Consider the following 20,633-nt stretch of genomic DNA (forward strand, 5'->3'; position numbering starts at 1 on the left):
ACCAACATTCTGTGATGGTGCCCACTTGAAAACCCAGTTCCCTGGGCTCACATCCTATTCCAGCTACGCTCTACAGAAAATCTCCTCAGAGCTGCTCTGTAGTCATTGCTCCATTTTCTCTCCTCCCATTCTCTCTTGAACTCACTCTAACCAGGCTCTCATCAGATCAGTCTATTGAAACAGCTCCTCAAGGCACCAGCGACCGTCATATTGCCAAATGCTATGGTAGGTTCCCAGGTCTGGTCTCGCTTGTCTCGCCAGCAGCATAGTTTATTACTCTTTCCTTGAAACCCCTTCGTTAGCTTTGGGACACTTTCTCTGAGTTCTTCTAGCTCACTAGCCGTTCCCTGTCAGCCTTTTTTCTGCTTTCCCTTAACTCTAATCGTTGCAGTTCCCCAGGGCTGGGGCCTCTGACCTTTTCCTTATCTATACTCACTCCTGAGGTGATCTCATCCTGGAATATTGTCTATCCAGTGATAATTCACAGATTTACGTCTCCAGCCTGGACTTCTTCTCCTAAACTCCAAATTCACATACAGGCAGTGCTTGCTTTACACAGTGTGATACGGTAAAAGTGACCATTCAAGCCAAAACTGTGCAAAGTATTCTTAATAATCAGTGGGAAAAATTATGATTGTTTTGGCACCTTTAAAATTTTGTCAAAAATTAAAAACTCTTACTGTCAGTTATAAATGCATAGGGAGATGAAAAATCCTAATATTTAAAAACTAATATTTAGTTTAGTACACTAATTTAAAACAGAAACATTGAGAACTAGGGTTTTATTTCTTTGTAAAATACTTATCAAGAGTGTGTGAGCTGTGCTTGCCTCCTCCTTGTTGTATAGCATGATATGGAGCGAGCATCTTTTCTATGCCTTGGCGGATTGTCATAGTCCTTTCTAAGTTTGATTTAGTTCCCAACATTTTAGCCTTTGTGCTTTTGATGTTATGAAATATTTCCAAGAGTTTCTCTAATGTGAAGTTTTTTTGCCCGTATCACTTCCCCTGGGACATCTTCATCTTTTCATTAAAACCTCTCTTTCCTTTGTGCTAATCAGCTTGCCTTCACTAGGCACCTGTGGCCACAGGTGTAGTATCTGGAACAGGGGTAGGGTCAACATTTCCAGGTCAGCTATTCCTTCTATAGCTCCATTTGTGTTTGATTCAAATTTTACCTCCAGCCTTACCACTTTTTCTTTTGCTATGCTTTCAGCTTTGTCAGCCCATTTCCTCTTTTGAGTATCCATTTTGGTAGAAAGTCATGTGAGTTTATCACTGGGAGATGAGCAGGCAACACAACAACACACTTTGCTGTCTGTGTGGGAACTGAATAAGCATGCACAGTGACCAATCACAGGCTGACTCTGAAAGAAGGGTTGTGACTGGTCACTGATTATGACAAGCACCCGTTACATACGTGTTGATCTGTGCACTGAGAAAGCAGTCAAGCTGTACTTTCTGCAGTTTCTCACAGTTCATATACTGTGGTAACTGGAATTTGAACCACACTGTTGGAGGAGTCATGTTATTTAAAGAAACCGTGGTAACTGAAATTTGTGCATAATTTCAGAATCGTACAGGGAGAGGACTGCCCGTGTTCAACTGCCTATTGACATCCCCACTTGTTTAATAAATATCTCATACTTAACATGCCCTAAACTGAACTTCTAATTTTCTCCAACCCCAAGCCTGCAATCCTCCTTATTTTGTTAAATGACAACTCTATTCCTCTAGTTGTTTGGGTCAAAAACTTTGGAGTCAATGGCTAATCTTGTCGACTCAATGTTCAAAATATAATTAAATCCTACCATTTCTCAGGAGCCCCACTGCTATCCTCCTCAGCTGGACCATCATTCTCTCTCGCCTAGCTTCCTCACTGGTCTCCTCACTCACCCCAGCACCACTACATTACTCCCCACAGCAATCAGAATGAGCCCTTAAAAACGAGAAAGTAGATCATGTGACTCCGCCCAAAATCCTTCACTGACTTCCTGTTTCAATCAGAGTAAAAGCTGAAGTTCTGTATTGATCTCCAAGGCCCTCCCTTGGCTCGTGCCCCACAAGGCTACCTCTCTGACCCCTCTCCTTTCACACGCCGCCTTGCTCCCTCTGCTCTAGCTGCACGGGCATCTGCACTCTGCCCTGGACGGCCAAGCACACTTTGCCTCAGGGTCTCGGCAATTGTTTTACCCACATCTGGTATGTTTCTTCCCTATGTATCCACAGGATTCTTTCCCTCATTTCCTTCATGACTCTGTGCGAATGTCACATCGTATAACCCATGTTGTAGAAAATAGTCATACTTATCCTTCCACTCCTCATTGGGCAATCCTTTATTCTCTTAAATTGTTTTGGTTTTTTCCGATGCTTCTGTCACCATCCAACATATTACGTATTTATCTGTATATTTCCCCCGTGACTAGATTTTTAGTTTCACAGGGGCACAGACTTGGTCTATTAGTTAAAATTTTAACCCCAGTATTTGGATCATAGTAGGTCCATGAGAAATATTTCTTGAATGAATGGATGATGAATATTGCTGGTTTGGGGCAGTTCTGAAGAACCACATCTCCAAGTGTGGCTTCTGCCAAAGCAGACCTGGTGTAGAGTGATGAGCAGGACAGTGATTTTAGTTTGTTATGACTGGAGATGCAGAATTGTCCCAGAATTGTAGGATTTTATTGAAAACTTTCTTATGGAAATTAGTTTTTGCCTACAGAACATGCATGTCTTGTCTGGGAACTTCTGGCAGGCTTTTTCTTTTTTTTTGCCAGCAAATGTTCTTTATTAAACAAATCTGAAAATTGATTTTTTATAGAAGTAGGTTGAAGCAAAATTATTCTTTATAATGTGGCTATTTTTGTTTTCTTTTTTATTTTTGGATGATAGGAGAAAATGGAATGAGAAAAAAAGAACAATGCTGAAAACGCTGGAGATGGTCATGGGTGCAAACACTTCAGTGCAAAAGACTGAAGAAAAAGGAGTCCGGTAGGAACCTGGAAATGTGGTATTGGGCTGGAGTGATCTTCTTTTGGAGGTTATGTCAGACATCTCTTATGTAGACCCATTCTTGGACCCCTCTTTTTACTCCAGCCATTGTTGAGGTCTCCAGCTGCATGCAGGTGTAACTTGACAACACCGTACCTTAACCTCACTGTGTCGTTTTTACCCTCTCCCAGGGCTTCTTTGCCTACGCTACCTGGGGTGCTGCAGAAACCTACCTGGGCATTCTGAAGCATATACAAACTTGCAGATGTGAGGATAACCCTCGATTAATGGGGGATGGGAATTGACAGATAAATGTTCCTGTCTTTCATCTCTTGCATGAACAATTCTGAGATGAATTCTTTGTGGGTCTCCTCGAGGGTCTCAGGGGGATCAAACCTCAGTTGCCCGCGATGGTGAGGAGTTTGATTGATTGGCTTCCTTTCTTCCCTCTTGTATTCTTCCCAGTCTCTCCCTCTGGCTCCTTGGGATCACAACCCAAAATAAAGTACCTGTATACCAGACATTCTCTGCTTCTGGGGAGAGTATAGGTTAAGACAGAGGTCAAGCAGAAAGCCTTTTTTGAACTCTTTTGTTCTGATTCCTGAGGTCAGCACAACTTTTTATAAAAGACACCCCTGAGATGCTCCCTCTTCCCGCAGAGACCTCCAATAGCTTTCTTGACCTGTATAATAAAGATCCAGATCTTTATTATAGAAATTGAAGCAAGGCATGTTACTGACCCTACCTACTTGAGTAACTCCAAACTCACTTATTTTTCCCAAATATACCATCACATTTTTCCCTGTATGTGTTTTCTCTCAGGGATTAACTCAAGTCTCATATTCTTCTAGAACCTTCCCAAACCACTTAGCTTATAGCATTCCTGCCTCCTATACACCCTTGCTGCTCTGTTTGTTTGGACCACACATTTGGTACTTATGCCATGCTGCCTTAAATTATTATTTATCCCTTTATTTATATGTTCTGGCTCAACTTTATTATAAGGTCTGTGGGAATAGATTGTATCTTACAATCCAATATCTCCTGCACACCCTGGAGCATGCCCAATATCTCTTACACAATGCTCTGAATAATAAGTGCTACTGATGCTGGGACTGACATTGTGGTGACATGATGCAAATCAGTGTTTATCAAAGTGTATTCATGAGGTATTAATAGGCATTATAAGAACAAAAGTGTGCTGTGTTCAGTTAACTGTGGAAACCCTGGAGGACTTCTCTGAGTCTTTAAATTAACCAGTCTACTTTGCAACTTTCTAAGAGGAAAACAATGTATGGTTTTCCAAATCTTATTTTGGCCATAGAAATTTTTTTTCATGAAGCATTACCTTAGGCTAGTCTCTTGAAATGCATGAGTAAACTATTTCTAAATACATGGGTTGTCTACACTACATAGACATCCCAGGAATCTGAGGCAGAGTGGGGGTGTAGGGAATGGGTGCAGGTCTCAGAGGGAAATACTGTGTGGTGTGAGAGGCTTATAATATACATGACAGACAAAACATTCATATCCTAAAAATCAATGATGAACATGTGTCAAGGTTTGTCAACTGTGCAAGTTGAATATATAAGAGCCTATGGAATCTGTAGAAAAGGCATAATCAAATTTGAACGGGGGCAATCTGATCTCCAGCAGGTACATGTGACTATGGAGTTCTCTTGCAAATATAGGGCTCCTGGAAGCTTGCTTTGGAAGGCCAAAGTGAGAATACAGATTAGACTCACCCACAAGGACCATTGCTTCATATAGCAATCATTTCCTATCTGTTCTCAGGTCCATTCCTCACCCTTCTTCTGCAAACTCCATTTCTATGGCTCTCTCACTAACCACTTCAACTAAGTTTGTGTTATGGGAGGCTCTGGAAGGAGAATGGAGGGGAGAAGAATGGAGAACTGGGCATGCTTCTCTCTCCCTTTCTTTCTCTGCTTCTGAGAGTGTTTTTCCAGTTTCCAGTGGGGCCTGCATCTTTTCTGAGGCTTTTAAAGGGTTCTGTTAACACCTCCTCTTTTGCCCTCCTACCTCTAGTGGCTTTCTAATTTGGTTAATCTCTGAGTTGCTTCACCATGTCTCTTTGTTTTATCACTGCTTCTGCTACCTGTGTAAGCAATTCCCTATCTTAAATTTTCTCAGTTGAAATACCTGGAGTTGCTTCTGTTTCCCTCACTGGGCTCTGAGTGAAATGCTACATAATTACATGTTGCATCTCTCCTTGACTATGCTCCTTTCAGGGCAATGCCTCATGTCCTTTTTCATCTCTCTGTAGTGCCAGACACAGAGGAGGTACTCAATATATGTTTACTGAGAAGAAAATGCATCGGCATTTCCTTTTACTTTAGATTTGTTTATATTCCTACAAAATTTTGGAATATCTATGTATTATTGTTTAAATGCATGAGAAGGAAAATTCTTTCTGTGAATAAATTGAGCATGGAGGAGAGAATCCATTAAGAAAAGTCAGCACTTTTCTCATTCCCAGGGCATTGGAGAGAAGAATTGTTTCAGGTCAACTCTCCTCAGGAGGAGAAGGCTTTGCACTAATTACCCTCTTTGTTTTGCTTCCCTAAGCCTTAGCCTTTGGAGGCATCACCTCCAAACAGGGTGGAGAGAGGAGACACCTCAAGAAAGGAGAGAATGTATTTGTCTTTAGCTTTCCAAAAGTATAACACTATTATCTTGGGCAGTTGGGCTGTCACTTCTCTAATTATAATGCCTTAGGATGGTATAATTTCAACTTCTGCTTAGCAAGTGGGGAGTTGATATTTAATCACATTTTGTTTAACAGTGATGCATATGTAGATGCATCAAGAGGTAGAGAAATCAAGAAGTAGGCTAGAAGACCTTTCAAGGGTCCTCGCAATTCATTTAGACTATGAATACACTTCAATCTCCATGTACTAATTTAGAGAGCCTCTGGCGTGTCCTGGTCTATATTGCACTATAGATTTTTTCCTTAGTATGATTATCTCTTGAAGGTATAAGAAACTCCTTATTAGTCAGGGTTCTCCAGAGAAGCAGAACCAATAGGATATATCTATATATAGAGAAAGCAATTTATTATGAGGGATTAGCTCGTGCAATTGTGGAAGCTGAGAGGTTAACTGTCTGCCATGTGCAGGCTGGAGGCCCAGGAAGCTGGTGGTGTAATCCTAGTCTGACTCCAAAAGCCTGAGAACCAGGGGAGCCAATGGTGTAAGTGGGGTTGTATTTAATGTTTGCTGTAGCTGTAGGTGCCAGAGGCTTCAAATTCCTTTTTCATCCTTGTTTTGTCTCCCCTGTTAACTTTAGGGCTTCCCTAAGTACTCCTCCTTAGAGAAAGTCTGTGTCTTGCAGCTCTCTCAGCTGTAGGCCACTGTCGTTAGACTGAAGCCATGTTGGTGGCAGTGGTGGTGTAAATGTGGAGGAAAGGAAGCATTCTATAATCTTATTACTAACCCTCAGTCTTTTAGTGGGGCTGTGTCCACGGGCTGTGACCTTCACAGGTGTTTCTAATCTATCCTCCCTTCCCTCTTAGATGAGACAGGAAGGCTATTGGGGGAGGTCTATGAAAATTAAGTGTAGAGTGAAACTGTTTGGGCCTTATTTTATATTGTCTGCTCCTATAAGCAGTGATAGGCCCACACGTGTTGAAATGAGCGAGAAGGACAAGGCTTTCAGGAGACTTAACTCTGATGAAAGGCTGAAGATGCTAGTATTGCCTCAAACAGAATTCTGCAGCAAGAGCATGGCAGCTGGGGTGACCCATGGTGATGTTAACTGGCTCATGTTTCCTCAGTGGGTTAAAGAAATGAACAGGAAAGTCTTGGACTGGGAGATGAAATGTAGGTGAAACTAGTAAGGAAGGCTTGGATGATACAAGGAGTGGGATAGAGTGAATGAGGAAACCAGATAGAATCTACAACTAGCAAAAATCATGGTCAGTGAGCTAAGCTACATCAAGGAACTATGAGTAACCCAGTACATCAACATAACAGAAACTGGCGTGTGTGCGTAAACACGTAAAAACTGGCCCATTAGAGTGCATCAAGCTTAGACATTACAGATCCGTCCTGGCTGTTTTGCCACCTTGGACATTGGACGTGCAGAGTGAGAAGGATAGAACTGAGAACTTTCCCCAACAGCAGAACATACCAGGTATTGAAATATTGTTTGAAGCATTTCATGATCCTAAATTAACAACTAGTATGCCCAATTGACACCTTCAGTCCATCTGTGAGCCCCATTCCATTCCTACCCTAACTCAGTACACTTCATTCTTCCCTTCTGATTAACTCAGATTTGGTGATAATTTCACTACTTGCCAGCCCAGTTTGCTCAAGGTCAAGAGCAGAAAAACAAAACAAAAACATGGCTCCATGACTTTTCAGATTGTTTATTTTTTACAATTAAAAAAATTTTGCTTCAGTCTCATTGCTTCATAGTGATCTCTGATATACAGGCCAACTCTAAGATTTCTTCACATTTTAATAAAGTAGTTTTGTTTTTTAAAAAGGAACTGACTACACTATGCTGAAGAAACCACATGACCAAGGGAGAACAGAACAAAGTAAATGGGAGGGGACAGCTGTTTCATCATACAAGGATGGAATGGATAGATTGTATATCATACAAGGACATGATATGTACATTATACATTGTATAAGGGCATGATGTACCATTGTATATCATACAAGGACATGATATATACATTATACATTGTATAAGAGCTTGATGTAACATTGTATATCATTCAAGGACATGATATATACATTATACGTTGTACATAGGGATGACGCATAAGAGAGTCAAAATAAAATAAAGCAAAACAACACAGCTTCTTGTCTTTTTAGGACGGTGTAAGCAGATACATGGTCTTGGAGACAACTTCCTGAGAGCCTTGAGTTTGAGCTTTACTTGAGATTTGGTTCATCTTAGAGCTTTAGGGTAAGATGTGACCATTCATTCAAAAATATTTATGAAGTGCCTACTATGTGCCACACATTGCTTTAGGCACTACACATATAGCCATAAAGAAAATAGATGAAAAATTCCCTGTCCACATGGAGGCTACATTTTGTGGATGGGAGAGAGAACACTGATAAAAAAATAAACAGGACATCGAGTGATGACATGAGTCATGGGAAAAATGAAACAGGAGAGGGGAAGAGGGTGCTGGGATGGGGGTGCGTTTTCAATTTTAAATTGGTTGAGGAGGCCTTCTCTGATTAGGGATGTTTGAGCAAAGACCTGAAGGAGGTGTGGGTGTGAGCCATGGGGCTCCACGGAGGGAGAGCGTTGCAGGCAGAGGGAATAGTTAGTATAAAGTCCCCAAGTCAGGAGCATTTCTGGAATGTCGGAGAAACAGAAAGCAGGCGTGTGGCTGCAGAGGTGTTAGAAGGGGATGAGTAGAAAGAGATGAAATCAGAAAAGTTGTAGAGGACAGGTCATGGAAGGCTTCGTAAGTGATTGTGAAGATTTTGTCTTTTGCTGTGAGTGAGATGGGGGACCACTGGAGAGTTTTAGCACAGAGGTGACAAGAGATGACATTGTTTTAAAGGCTCACTGCTGTGTTATGGGTAGACTTTAGGGGTACCAAGGAGAAAGCTCTGGCTTATCATCCAGGAAGGAATCATGGTGGCTTGGCTAGGGTGGACGCAGTGGAGGTGGGAGAGGGTGTCACATTCTGGATACATTTCAAAGAGCCAACAGGATTTCCTGACAGACAGGGTGTGGAGTATGAGAGGAAAGAGGAGTCAAGTTTTTAGTCTGAACATCTGGAAGAAAGAGTTGCCATTACTTGAGGTGGGAAAGACTGGATCGCAGCAGGTGTGGAGGAACTATCATGATCTTGGTTTGGCCTCCAAGGTTAGGAGGTTGGAAAGATAAGGAAGAGCTAGCGAAGGACAGTGGAAAGGAACAGCCAGTGAGGTAGGAGGAAAACGGAGACAATGTGGTGCTCCAGAGATCAAGTAAAGAAAGTGCTCTAAGGAGGAGGGGTTGATCAACTATGTCAACTGTTCAGATAATTCCAGTAAAATGAGGACTGGGAACAGACCTGGGGATTTAGCCACAGAGGATACGGGTACCCTGACAATTCCAGTCCCCATGATCACATAGAGTAATACTTTAAGCAAGAAAAGAAAAATAAGCTGCATATAATTCCAGGTCGGGAAATGAGGAAATGGGGTCATTGTTAAAAGGTTGAAGCCTGTTTGGCAAGTTCTCTGAACAGTAATGGCATGACTTTGGCTGCATCTCGTCTCCTGGCTCAACCACCGCTTATGAATTATGGTTCAAGTTTGTTAGTGAGTTCAGGGATGGGGTCCATGGCCTCATCATATAACCTTGAACCAGTGCCCAAAATGACTTAGATTTTCTCACTATGAAAACAAATATAACGGTCAGCACTAAACTAAAATATCAAAGCCTGGGAATTGCTGGCCTGAGAGAACAATGCTGGCACTGGATTTTCTGAAAAGGAAAGCCACATTCCACAACTACCTTTAAGTCTGTGAAATGGAAACTTTAAAAAATAGAAAAAAATAAAAACTGCCATGCAAATGGTGGATTAAGTGGCTCCTGCATAATTAGTGAGGTTCTGATAAGAATGGACATACCTCACCAGCATACTCACCTGCTGCCATTTGGAATTCAGCAAGTGTTTTACAGTGAGTCAATCACTGAACTGAATCAGTGAATGGGATTCATCAGTCGCCATTCGGTAGCTCTCCCTGACTCCTCTAACCACATGCTGATCATTACTTCCTGTTTCCTTAGCCCTACCAACTCGACTCTAAGTTCCTTGAGGATATATCATGACGTGTATTTCTTTATATTCCTTACCACACTTTGTTTAGTATTAAAGCTATTATTAATGCATTAGTCAGGGTTCTCCAGGGAAACAGAACCAATAGGATGTAGTATATTTAAGAGGAGATTTATTCTAGGAATTGGCTCATATGATTCTGGAGGCTGAGAAGTTCCATGATCTGCCATCTGCAAGCTGGAGAACCAGGAAAGCTAGTGGTATAGTAATTCAGCCTGAGTCTGAAGACCTGAGAACCAGGAGCACTAATGTCCCAGGGCAGGAAAAGATGGATGTCCCAGCTCAAGCAGGGAGGAAATTTGCTCTTCCTCCACCTTTTGCTCTATTCAGGCCCTCGATGAACAGGGTGATGCCCGCCTGCTTTGGTGAGGGCTTCTTCCTTACTCAGTCTACCCACTCAAGTACTAATCTCTTCTGGAAACACTGTCAGACACACCAGAAGCAGTGTTTTACCACCTATCTATCTGGGCATCCCTTAGCCCAGTCAATGCGACACAGAAAATTAACCATTACAGGCTCCCATTAGTTAACCATATTTCAAAAAAGCAAAACCACAGCAAACAAACAAAATCCTACTTGCTCCCTAATGATGAAAACTAATAGTTTAGGAAGCCTCCTGCCTCTATTATTGCACCAAGTCTCAGGCTTACGTGGCTTAAAAATTTTTTCATGATCTTAAAAAAACCTCAAACTTCTCAGTACGACGCTTAACTCTTAGGTAAGTAAATACAAGGAAGGAAAAATAGCATGTTAATCTTTTTTTTTTAGTGGAGAAACTGAGGCAAAGAAGGCTATCTAATGCATGGCTAGCTGCATTTAAAGAAAAGTCAAACTGCTAACTCCCATCCTCTGCTGAAAATACACCGACGTCTAAGCCACACTCACACTCAGTTTTCCTTCAGAACTTTCTTACTCCTTCTACCATGTTTTTGACTTTTTGAAACCTCAAGTCCCTTCTTCTATCCTTGGACTCATCTGAAGGCGACCCTTGTTAAAGATAAAGTTCGGGAGCCACTGTCTTTGTTTATGGGTCCTCTTGTCTTCCTTTCACTGGATTTCACTGATAATCATAGCGATATCCTCACTCCCTTCCACTTCTTGCACATTCCTCCCATCTACCCAACCAATCTGTCCCTCCAGGTGAACCTTCTTCCACTGTCGTGCTCTGCTCTTTGTTTTAGGAACACAGCTAGAGAAAACTATATGACCAATTGGACTGGCATTAATACAGACTCCAGCCAGGCCTTCCACAGAGCTCAGAAACCTTCCTACTTGTTCTCGGTCAGCTTGTTGTCTTTTTCCCCACAGCAGCTATTTTTAAAATGTACTGCTTTCTTTAGGAATTCTCTCTCTTTTCATTCTTCTCATTCTCAGCCAGCAATGTGTTCAAAGTCTTTCCTTCTTCAAAAGAAAATAGAGACCATCATCAGAAAGGCATTCTCTCTGTTCTATTCCTGTCTCCCTTAAAAATTGCCCACAGCAGATCCTGTCTTATTTCTTAGGAAGAGGTATGTCCTTATCTTAGCATGGTTCCTCCACCTCTATCCTGCGTCTCATTCCCTTCCTCTTTTGTGTCTTTTGTTTCTCTTGTCTACTGACTCCTTTTCCTCTTGATGTAAAAATGTCCACAACCTAAGAAGAAATAACTGCCTTCACTTTCACTCTCTCATTCTTTCCTGTCACTGCTTTCTTCCACTTCCTCAATTCCGTTTGATTCCTTCATCTACCATAATCTAGCTTCTGCCTCCAGTGCAGTTATTCTTATTTTTATTTGAAAACTACTGAACAACCTCAAAAAGTAAAAGTTACCCATAATTTCAACACTTAAAAAAACGTAAAATAAGAAATGATTGTTTCCCTCTCCGTTCATCTAATACTGCAGAAATGGATTGATTATATTAAAAATATTAACACTTTGTCTCTCTTTTATTCTGTTTTTACATTGTTTATGGTCTCATTTTCTTTAGAGAAACTTCTGATTTTTATGTGGCCAGTACTTTGTTTTTTTTCTTTATGGCTGCTGAGTTTCTTATCTTGTTTAGGAAGATCTACATCTCAAGGTTATGAAAATGTTTTACTATTTAAAATATATTTTTTCATTTTTTTTTCTCATTTACAGTTGTGCATTGCTTAACGATGGGGGTACGTTCTGAGAAATGCATTGTTAGGTAATTTTGCTGTTGTGCGAACATCAGAGTGTACTTACACAAACCTAGATGGTATAGCATCCTACACATCTAGGCTGTATGGTGGTAATCTTATCAGATCACCACAGTATATATGGTTTGTCATTGATGGAAATGTCCTTATGTGGTGCATGACTGTACTTCCTTATGCCTGAAGTTTATTTTAGGATTTAACACTATTTTCTTCTATGTGGATAGCTCCTTGTCCCAACTCCAATTTTTAAAAAAAGAATACATCTTTTCCCACTGAACTGAAGTGCTGTTTTTATTAAATGTTAAATTTCTGAATGTACTTCAATTTGTTCTGTAGTCTGTTCCACTGATCTACTTTCCCGAGCTGTTACAGTACCATAATTACGTTTATACAAGCCTTATGGTAGCTTTAATATCTGGCAGGTTAATCCTTCATCACTATTCTTTTTCAAAATTTTCTGAGAAAATTTTTGTACATTTATTCTTCCTGGTGAATTTGAGAAATATTTTATCTAGTTCCAACCTCTACTTACCAAAAACAAAAACAAAATCAAGTTTTGGGATTCTAATTGATATTACATTAAATTTTTGCATTTGCTTAAGAATGATGGGTTTTAAAAAAATTTAATTGAGGTCATAATAGTTTATAACATTGTGAAATTTCAGTTGTATGTTATTATTTGTCAGTCACCATATAAATGTGCCCCTTTATCCCTTATGCCCATCTCCCAATTCCCCTTCCCTCCGGTAACCACTAATCGGTTCTCTTTGTGCATGTGTTAGTTTATCTTCCACAAATGAGTGAAATCATACGGTGTTTGTCTTTCTCTGACTGGCTTATTTTACTTAACATAATACCATCCAGGTCCATCCACGTCATTGCAAATGAGACAATTTTGCCTTTTTTTATGGCTGAGTAGTATTCTTTATCCATTCATCAGTCAATGGGCACTTCAGTTGCTTCCACTTCTTGGCTATCATGAATAATGCTGCAATGAACATAAGGGTGCATAAGTCTCTTTGAATTGTTGATTTCAAGTCCTTTGCATAAATATCCAGTAGTGGGATAGCTGGGTCGTATGCTATTTCTATTTTCAATTTTTTGAGAAATCTCCATACTGTTTTCCACAGTGGCTGCACCAGTTTACATTCCTACCAGCAGTGGATGAGGGTTCTCTTTTCACCACACCCTCTCCAACATTTATCCTTTTTTGTCTTGGTGATTATAGCCATTCTAACAGGTGTAACATGATATCTTAGTATAGTTTTGATTTGCATTTCCCTGATGATTAGTGATGTTGAACATCTTTTCATGAGCCTATTGGCCACCTGTATATCTTCTTTGGAAAAATGTCTGTTCACATCCTTTGCCCATTTTTTGATCAGATTGTTTGTTTTTTTCTGGTTGAGTTGTATGCATTCTTTAAATATTTTGGAGATTAACCCCTTATTGGATATGTGATTTGCAAATATTTTCTCCCAGTTGGTGGGTTGTCTTTTCATTTTGTTCCTGGTTTTCTTTACCTTCCAGAAGCTCTTTGGTGTGATGAAGTCCCACTTGTTTACTTTTTCTTTTGTTTCCCTTGCCCAAGTAGACATGATATTCAAAAAGATCCTTCTAAGACCGATGCCAAAGAGTGTACTGCCTATATTTTCTTCTGGGAATTTTATGGTTTTAGGTCTTATCTTCAAGTCTTTGATCCATTTTGAGTTAATTTTTGTGTATGGCAAAAGATAATGGTCTACTTTCATTCTTATGCATGTGGCTGTCCGGTTTTCCCAGCACCATTTATTGAAGAGACTTTCCTTTCTCCATTGTATGTTCTTGGCTCCTTTGTTGAAGATTAGCTATCCGTAGATGAGTGGTTTTATTTCTGAGCTTTTAATACTGTTCCATTGATCTGTGTGTCTGTTTTTGTACTAGTACCATGCTGTTTTGATTACTATAGCTTTGTAGCATATTTTGAAGTCAGGGATTGTGATGCCTCTAGCTTTGTCCTTTTTTATCAGGATTGCTTTAGCTATTTGGGGCTTTTTGTTGCCCCATGTAAATTTTAGGATTCTTTGTTCTTTTTCCGTGAAGAATGTCATTGGGATTTTATTTGGGATTGAATTGAATCTGTAGTTTGCTTTAGGGAGTATGGACATTATAACTATATTTGTTCATCCAATCCATGTGCATGGAATATTTTTCCATTTCTTTATGTCATCATCAATTTCTTTCAATAATGTCTTGTAGTTTTCATTGTATAGGTCTTTCACTTCCTTGGTTAAATTTATTCCTAGATATTTTATTATTTTTGTTGTGATTGTACATGGGATTGTGTTCTTGAGTTCTCTTTCTGTTAGTTCATTATTAAAGTATAGAAATGCAACTGATTTTTGTAAGTTGACTTTGTACCCTGAAACTTTGCTGTAGTTGTTGATTATTTCTAATAGTTTTCCAATGGATTCTTTGGGATTTTCTATATATAAAATCATGTCATCTGCAAACAGTGAGAATTTCAGTTCTTCATTGTCTATTTAGATTCCTTTTATTTCTTTTTTTTTTTCTCACAAGAGCCTTTTTTAATGCACATTTATTTAGCATGGTTTTTTTAATTGCAGTAACATTGGATTATAACATTATATAACTTTCAGGTGTACCTTGCAATATATTTCGAATTCTGTGTAGGTTACATCATGTTCACCACCCAAAGACTAATTATAATCCACCACCACACATTTGTGCGTAATCATCCTTTCACCCTCCTCTCTCCCCGCTTCCCCTCTGGTAACCACCAGTCCAATCTCTGTTGCTATGTGTTTGTTTGACATTGTCTTTATCTTCTACTTATGAATTAGATCATATGGTATTTGACTTTCTCCCTCTGACTTATTTCACTTGGCATAATACTCTCAAGGTCCATCCATGTTGTTACAAATGGCCAGATTTCATAATTTTTGTGGCTGAGTAGTATTCCATTGTGTATATATATCACATGTTCTTTATCCATTCATCCCTTGATGGATACCTAGGTTGCTTCCAAGTCTTGGCTTTTGTGAATAATGCTGTGATGGACGTAGGGGTGCATGTATCTTTATGCATTTGTGTTTTCATGTTCTTTGGGTAAATACCCAGCAGGGGAATAGCTGGACCATATGGTAGATCTATTCTTAAATTTCTCAGGATACTCCATACTGCTTTCCATAGTGACTGCACCAGTTTGCACTCCCACCAGCAGTGCACAAGTGTTCCCTTCTCTCCACATTCTCTCCAACACTTGTTGTTTCCTGTCTTGTTAATTATAGCCATTCTGACCAGAGTGAGGTGATATCTCATTGTAGTTTTGATTTTCATTTCCCTGATAGCTAATGATGTTGAGCATCTTTTCATGTGCCTGTTGGCCATCCGTATATCTTCTTTGGAGAAATCTCTGTTCAGATCTTTTGCCCATTTTTAATTGGGTTGTTGTTTTTTTTGTTGTTGAGATGTATGAGTTCTTTGTATATTTTGGATATTAACTGCTTATCTATATATGGTTTGCAAATATCTTCTCCCAATTGTTGGGTTTTCTTTTCGTTTTGTTGATGGTTTCCTTTGCTGTGCAGAAGCTTTTTAGTTTGATGTAGTCCTATTTCTTCATTTTTTTCTTTTGTTTTGCTTCCTTGGTCAGACATGGTACTTAAAATATACTACTGAGACCAATGTCAAAGAATGTACTGCCCATGCTTTCTTCTAGAAGTTTCATGGTTTCAGCTTCCATATTCAAGTCTTTAATCCATTTTGAGTTGATTTTTGTGCATGGTGTAAGATAATACTTTCATTCTTTTGCATATGGCTGTCCAGTTTTCCCAACACAATTTATTGAAGAGACTCTCCTTTCTCCATCGTATCCTTTTGACTCCCCTGTTGAAAATTAGCTGTCCATAAATGTGTGGGTTTATTTCCATTCTCTCGATTCTGTCCCATTTATCTTTGTGTCTGTTTTTTTTGCCAGTACCATGAAGTTTTGGTTACTATAGCTTTGTAGTAGCTTTTGAAGTCAGAGAGTGTGATACCTCCAGCTTTATTCCTTTTCCTCAGGATTCATTTGGGTATTGGTGGTGTTTTGTTGTTCCATATAACTTTTAGGATTCTTTGTTCTATTTCTCTGAAAAATGTTGTTGGAACTTTGATAGGGATTGCATTGAACCTATGGATTGCTTTAGGAAGTATGGACATTTTAACTATGTTAATTCTTCCAATCCAAGAGCATGGAATATCTTTCCATTTCTTTGTGTCTTCTTCAATTTCTTTCAACAATGTTTGTTTTTTCCTTAAGATTGGCACCAGAGCTAATAGCTGTTGCCAAGCTTTTTTTCTGCTTTTTCTCCTCAAATCCCTCCAATACATAGTTGTATATTCTAGTTGTGGATTCTTCTAGTCGTGGTTCAGCAATGTTTTATAGTTTTTGGTGTACAGCTCTTTCACCCTTTTGCTTAAGTTTATTCCTAGGTATTTTATTCTTTTTGTTGCAATTGTAAATGGGATTGTATTCTTAATTTTTTTCTGCTACTTTGTTGTTAGTGTATAGAAATGCAACTGATTTTTGTGTTGATTTTGTGTCCTGAGACTTGACCATATTCATTTATTATTTCTAAAAGTTTTTTAGTGGATTCTTTAGGGTTTTTTATATATAAAATCATGTCATCTGCAAATAGTGACAGTTTCACTTCTTTTCCAATTTGGATCTCTTTTTTTCCCTTTTCTTGCCTGATTGCTCTGGCTAGGACTTCCAATACTATGTTTAATAAGAGTGGTGAAAGTTGTCATCCTTGTCTGCTTCCTATTCTTAGAGGGATAGCTTTCAGTTTTTCTCCATTGAGAATGATATTAGCTGTGGGTTTGTCATATATGGCCATTATGAGGTTGAGGTATTTTCTTCTATACCCATTTTATTTAGAGTTTTTATCATAAACGGATGCTGTATCTTGTCAAATGCTTTCTCTGCATCTATTGAGATGATCATGTGACTTTTATTCTTCATTTTGTTAACGTGGTGTATCATGTTGATTGATTTGTGGATGTTGAACCGTCCCTGTGTCCCTGGAATAAAACCCACTTGATCATGATGTATGATCTTTGATTTTCTAGTATTTTGTTGAGGATTTTTGCATCAATGTTCATCAGTGATATAAGCCTGTAATTTTCTTTTTTTGTGTTGTCCTAGTCTGGTTTTGGTATCATGGTAGTGTTTGCTTTGTAGAATGAGGTAAGAAGCCTCTCTTCCTCTTCAATTTTTTGGAACAGTTTGAGAAGGATAGGTATTAAATCTTCTTTGAATGTTTGGTGGAATTCTCCAGAGAAGCCATCTGGTCCTGGGCTTTTATTTTGGGGGAGATTTTTGATTACTGTTTCGATCTCCTTACAGGTCTATTCAGATTCTCTATTTCTTTTTGATTCAGTTTTGGAAGGTTGTGTGAGTCTAAGGAATGATCTGTTTCTTCTGGATTGTCCAATTTCTTGGCATTTAGTTTTTCATAGTATTATCTTATAATCATTTTATTTCTATGGAATCTGTTGTAATTTCTCCTCTTTTATTTCTAATTTTATTTATTTTAGACTTCTCTCTTTTTTTCTTAGTGAGTCTGGTAAGGGCTTGTCAATGTTGTTTATCTTCTCAAAGAAACAGCTCTTGGTTTCATTGATCCTTTCTATTGTTTTTTTGTTTTAATTTCATTTATTTCTGCTCTAAATTGTTATTGTTTCCCTCCTTCTGCTGACTTTGGGCTTTGTTTGTTCTTCTTTTTCTAATTCTGTTAGGTGTAGTTTAAGATTACTTATTTGAGATTTTTCTTGTTTGTTAAGGTGGGCCTGTATTGCTATGAATTTCCCTCTTAGGACTGCTTTTGCTGCATCCCATATGAGTGGATATGCTGTATTTTCATTTTAATTTGTCTCCAGATATTTTTTTATTTCTCCTGTAATTTCTTCACTGATCCATTGGTTGTTCAGTAGCATGTTGTTTAGTCTCCACATATTTGTCACTTTCCCAGCTTTTTTCTTGTAGTTGATTTCTATTTTCATAGCATTATGGTCAGAAAAGATGCTTAATATGATTTCAATCTTCTTAAATTTATTGAGGCTTGCCTTGTTTCCCAATGTATGATCTTTTCTTGAAAGTGTTCCATATGCACTTGAGAAGAATGTGTATTCTGCTGTTTGTGGATGGAGTGTTCTATACGTGTACACACACACACACACACACACATATATACATATCTATCTATCTATCTATCTATCTATCTATCTATCTATCTATCTAAGTCCATCTGGTCTAGTTTTTCATTTAAATTGCCTATTTCCTTCTTGATTTTCTGTCTGGATGATCTATCCATTGATGTAACTGGGATGTTAAGGTCCCCTACTATTATTGTGTTGTTGTTAATATTTCCTTTTAGGTCTGTGAATAGTTACTTTATGTACTTTGATGTGCTTGTGTTGGGTACATATATATTTATAAGTGTTACGTCTTCTTGGTAGAGTGTCCCTTTTATCATTATATACTGCCCATCTGTCTCTCATTGCTTTTTTTATCTAGAAGTCTACTTTGTCTGATATAAGTATGCAGCACCAGCTTTCTTTTGTTTGCCATTAGCTTGGAGTATCATTTTCCATCCTTTCACTCTGAGCCTGTGTTTATCTTTAGAGAACAGATTTGTTTCCTGGAGGCAACACATTGTTGGCCATCCAGCCACTCTGTGTCTTTTGATTGGAGAATTCAATCTATTTACATCCATTTAGGATGATGGATATATGAGGGCTTAATGCTGACATTTTGTCATTTTTTCACTCATTTTTTCTGGGTGTTCTGTATTTCTCTTGTTTCTTGTCTCATGTATTTCAGGCTACCAATTCAGTTTGGTTGTTTTCTATGATAGTTTTCTCAGTTTTTTCCTTATTTATCATTTGTGTCTCTGTTCTGATTATTTGTTTAGTGTTTACTATGAGGTTTGTATGAAAAAATCTCATGGATGAGATAGTCCATTTTCTGATAGCCTCTTATTTCCCTAGTCTAAGCCAATTCCATCCCTTGCCTCTTCCTTTTCTAAGTTGTTGTTGTCACATCTTATTCCATCTTGTGTTGTGAGTTTGTAGCTAAAATGACAGGATTATATTTATTTTAGATGTTTTCCTTCCTTTTATATTTAATGTTATAATTAAGTGTTTGCTAACATGTCCTGATAGAGAGCTGCATTTTTTTTTATTTTGTCTGCCTATTTATCTCCTTGCTCAAGGCTTTGTAAAACCTTTCTTTTTTTCTTTTTTCAGGTATGAGGGCCTTCTTGATCATTTCGTATATGGGGGCGGTGTCTTGTGGCAATGAACTCCCTCAGCTTTTGTTTCTCTGAGAAAGTTTTTATTTCTCCATCGTATCTGAAGGATATTTTCACTGGATGGGGTATTCTTGGCTGAAAGTTTTTGTCTTTCATAATTTTGAATGTATCATTCCACTCTCTCCTAACCTGTAAGGTTTCTGCTGGGAAATCTGCAGAAAGCCTGATAAGGGTTCCTATGTAAGTTATTTTCTTTTGCCTTGCTGCCCTTAATATTTTTTCTTTGTCCTTTACTTTTGCCAGTTTTACTACTATATTCCTTGGAGAAGGTCTTTTTACATTGATATAATTAGGAACTCTATTAGCTTCTTTTATTTGTATTTCCAGTTCCTTCCCCAGGTTTGAAAAGTTCTCAGCTATTGTTTCTTTGAAAAAGCTTTCTGCTCCATTCTCCCTCTGTTCTCCCTCTTGAATACCTATACTCCTTATGTTCCATTTCCTAATTGAGTCGAATATTTGTTGGAGAATTTCTTCTTTTCTTTTTAGTCTTAGTTCTCTCTACTCCTCCATCTGAAGCATTTGAATATTTCTGTCCTCCAGACTGCTAATTCTGTCCTCCATAACATCAGCTCTGTTACTCAGGGAGCCCAGATTGTTCTTTATTTCATTCATTGCGTCTTTCATCTCCAACATTTTGGACTGATTTTTTGTTATAGTTTCAATCTCTTTTGTGAAGAATTCCCTCTTTTCATTGATTTTGTTCCTGATTTCATCATATTGTCTATCTGAATTTTCTTTTAACTCATTGAGTTTTTTTATGCCAGCTATTTTGAATTCTCTGTCATTTAGATTGTACATTTCTTTGCCTTCAGGATTGATTTCTGGGTGCTTGTCATTTTCCTTCTGGTCTCCAGTATTAATGAATTTCTTCATACTGTTCAACAGCATGGATTTTTGCCTTTGCATAGTGATAGTATCTGGTCACAGATTCCACCTGCCATCACTAGGGGGACAGTTAGGAGCTGTGTATTCTGAGCCTGCCGTGATCCATGGTGTCTGTGCCTGTCCTTTGTAATCTATGCTGACAGGGCCCAGCTCTGAAAGCTGGCTTGCTTGTTCACAGCTGCTGCCTTTCTAATGTATGCATGGGTGCTCTGGTTGACTGGCTGAGCTGGACTGCTGGGTTAGGGGAGGAGCACTTTGTTTCATGTGCATGATTCCAGGGCTGTTCTCTCTTTGCCCTTGCTATCTGCCCTCCTGGAGTGCTGGCTTGATGAAGACACCCCCTCGACAGCTTAGCCTCTTCTGTGTGGAGCTTTCCCATGGGCTGTGAGGGAACTTGGAGAGTCAAGGCTTTCTTGC

The 20,633-nt window shown here is 38.8% G+C and overlaps 1 long non-coding RNA gene across 2 annotated transcripts in view; it reads left to right on the forward strand.

Annotated features, from left to right (window-relative positions):
- LOC138915256 (uncharacterized) overlaps positions 1–20,633 on the forward strand; it is a 77,679-nt gene that overhangs the window by 17,700 nt on the left and 39,346 nt on the right. For both annotated transcript variants that reach the window (XR_011420944.1, XR_011420945.1), the window contains exon 2: positions 2,892–2,990. This is a non-coding gene — a long non-coding RNA (uncharacterized lncRNA). The remainder of the gene's footprint in view (positions 1–2,891; positions 2,991–20,633) is intronic.

This window comes from Equus caballus, chromosome 8 (genome assembly GCF_041296265.1).
Source record: "Equus caballus isolate H_3958 breed thoroughbred chromosome 8, TB-T2T, whole genome shotgun sequence".
NCBI classification, from domain to species: domain Eukaryota; kingdom Metazoa; phylum Chordata; class Mammalia; order Perissodactyla; family Equidae; genus Equus; species Equus caballus.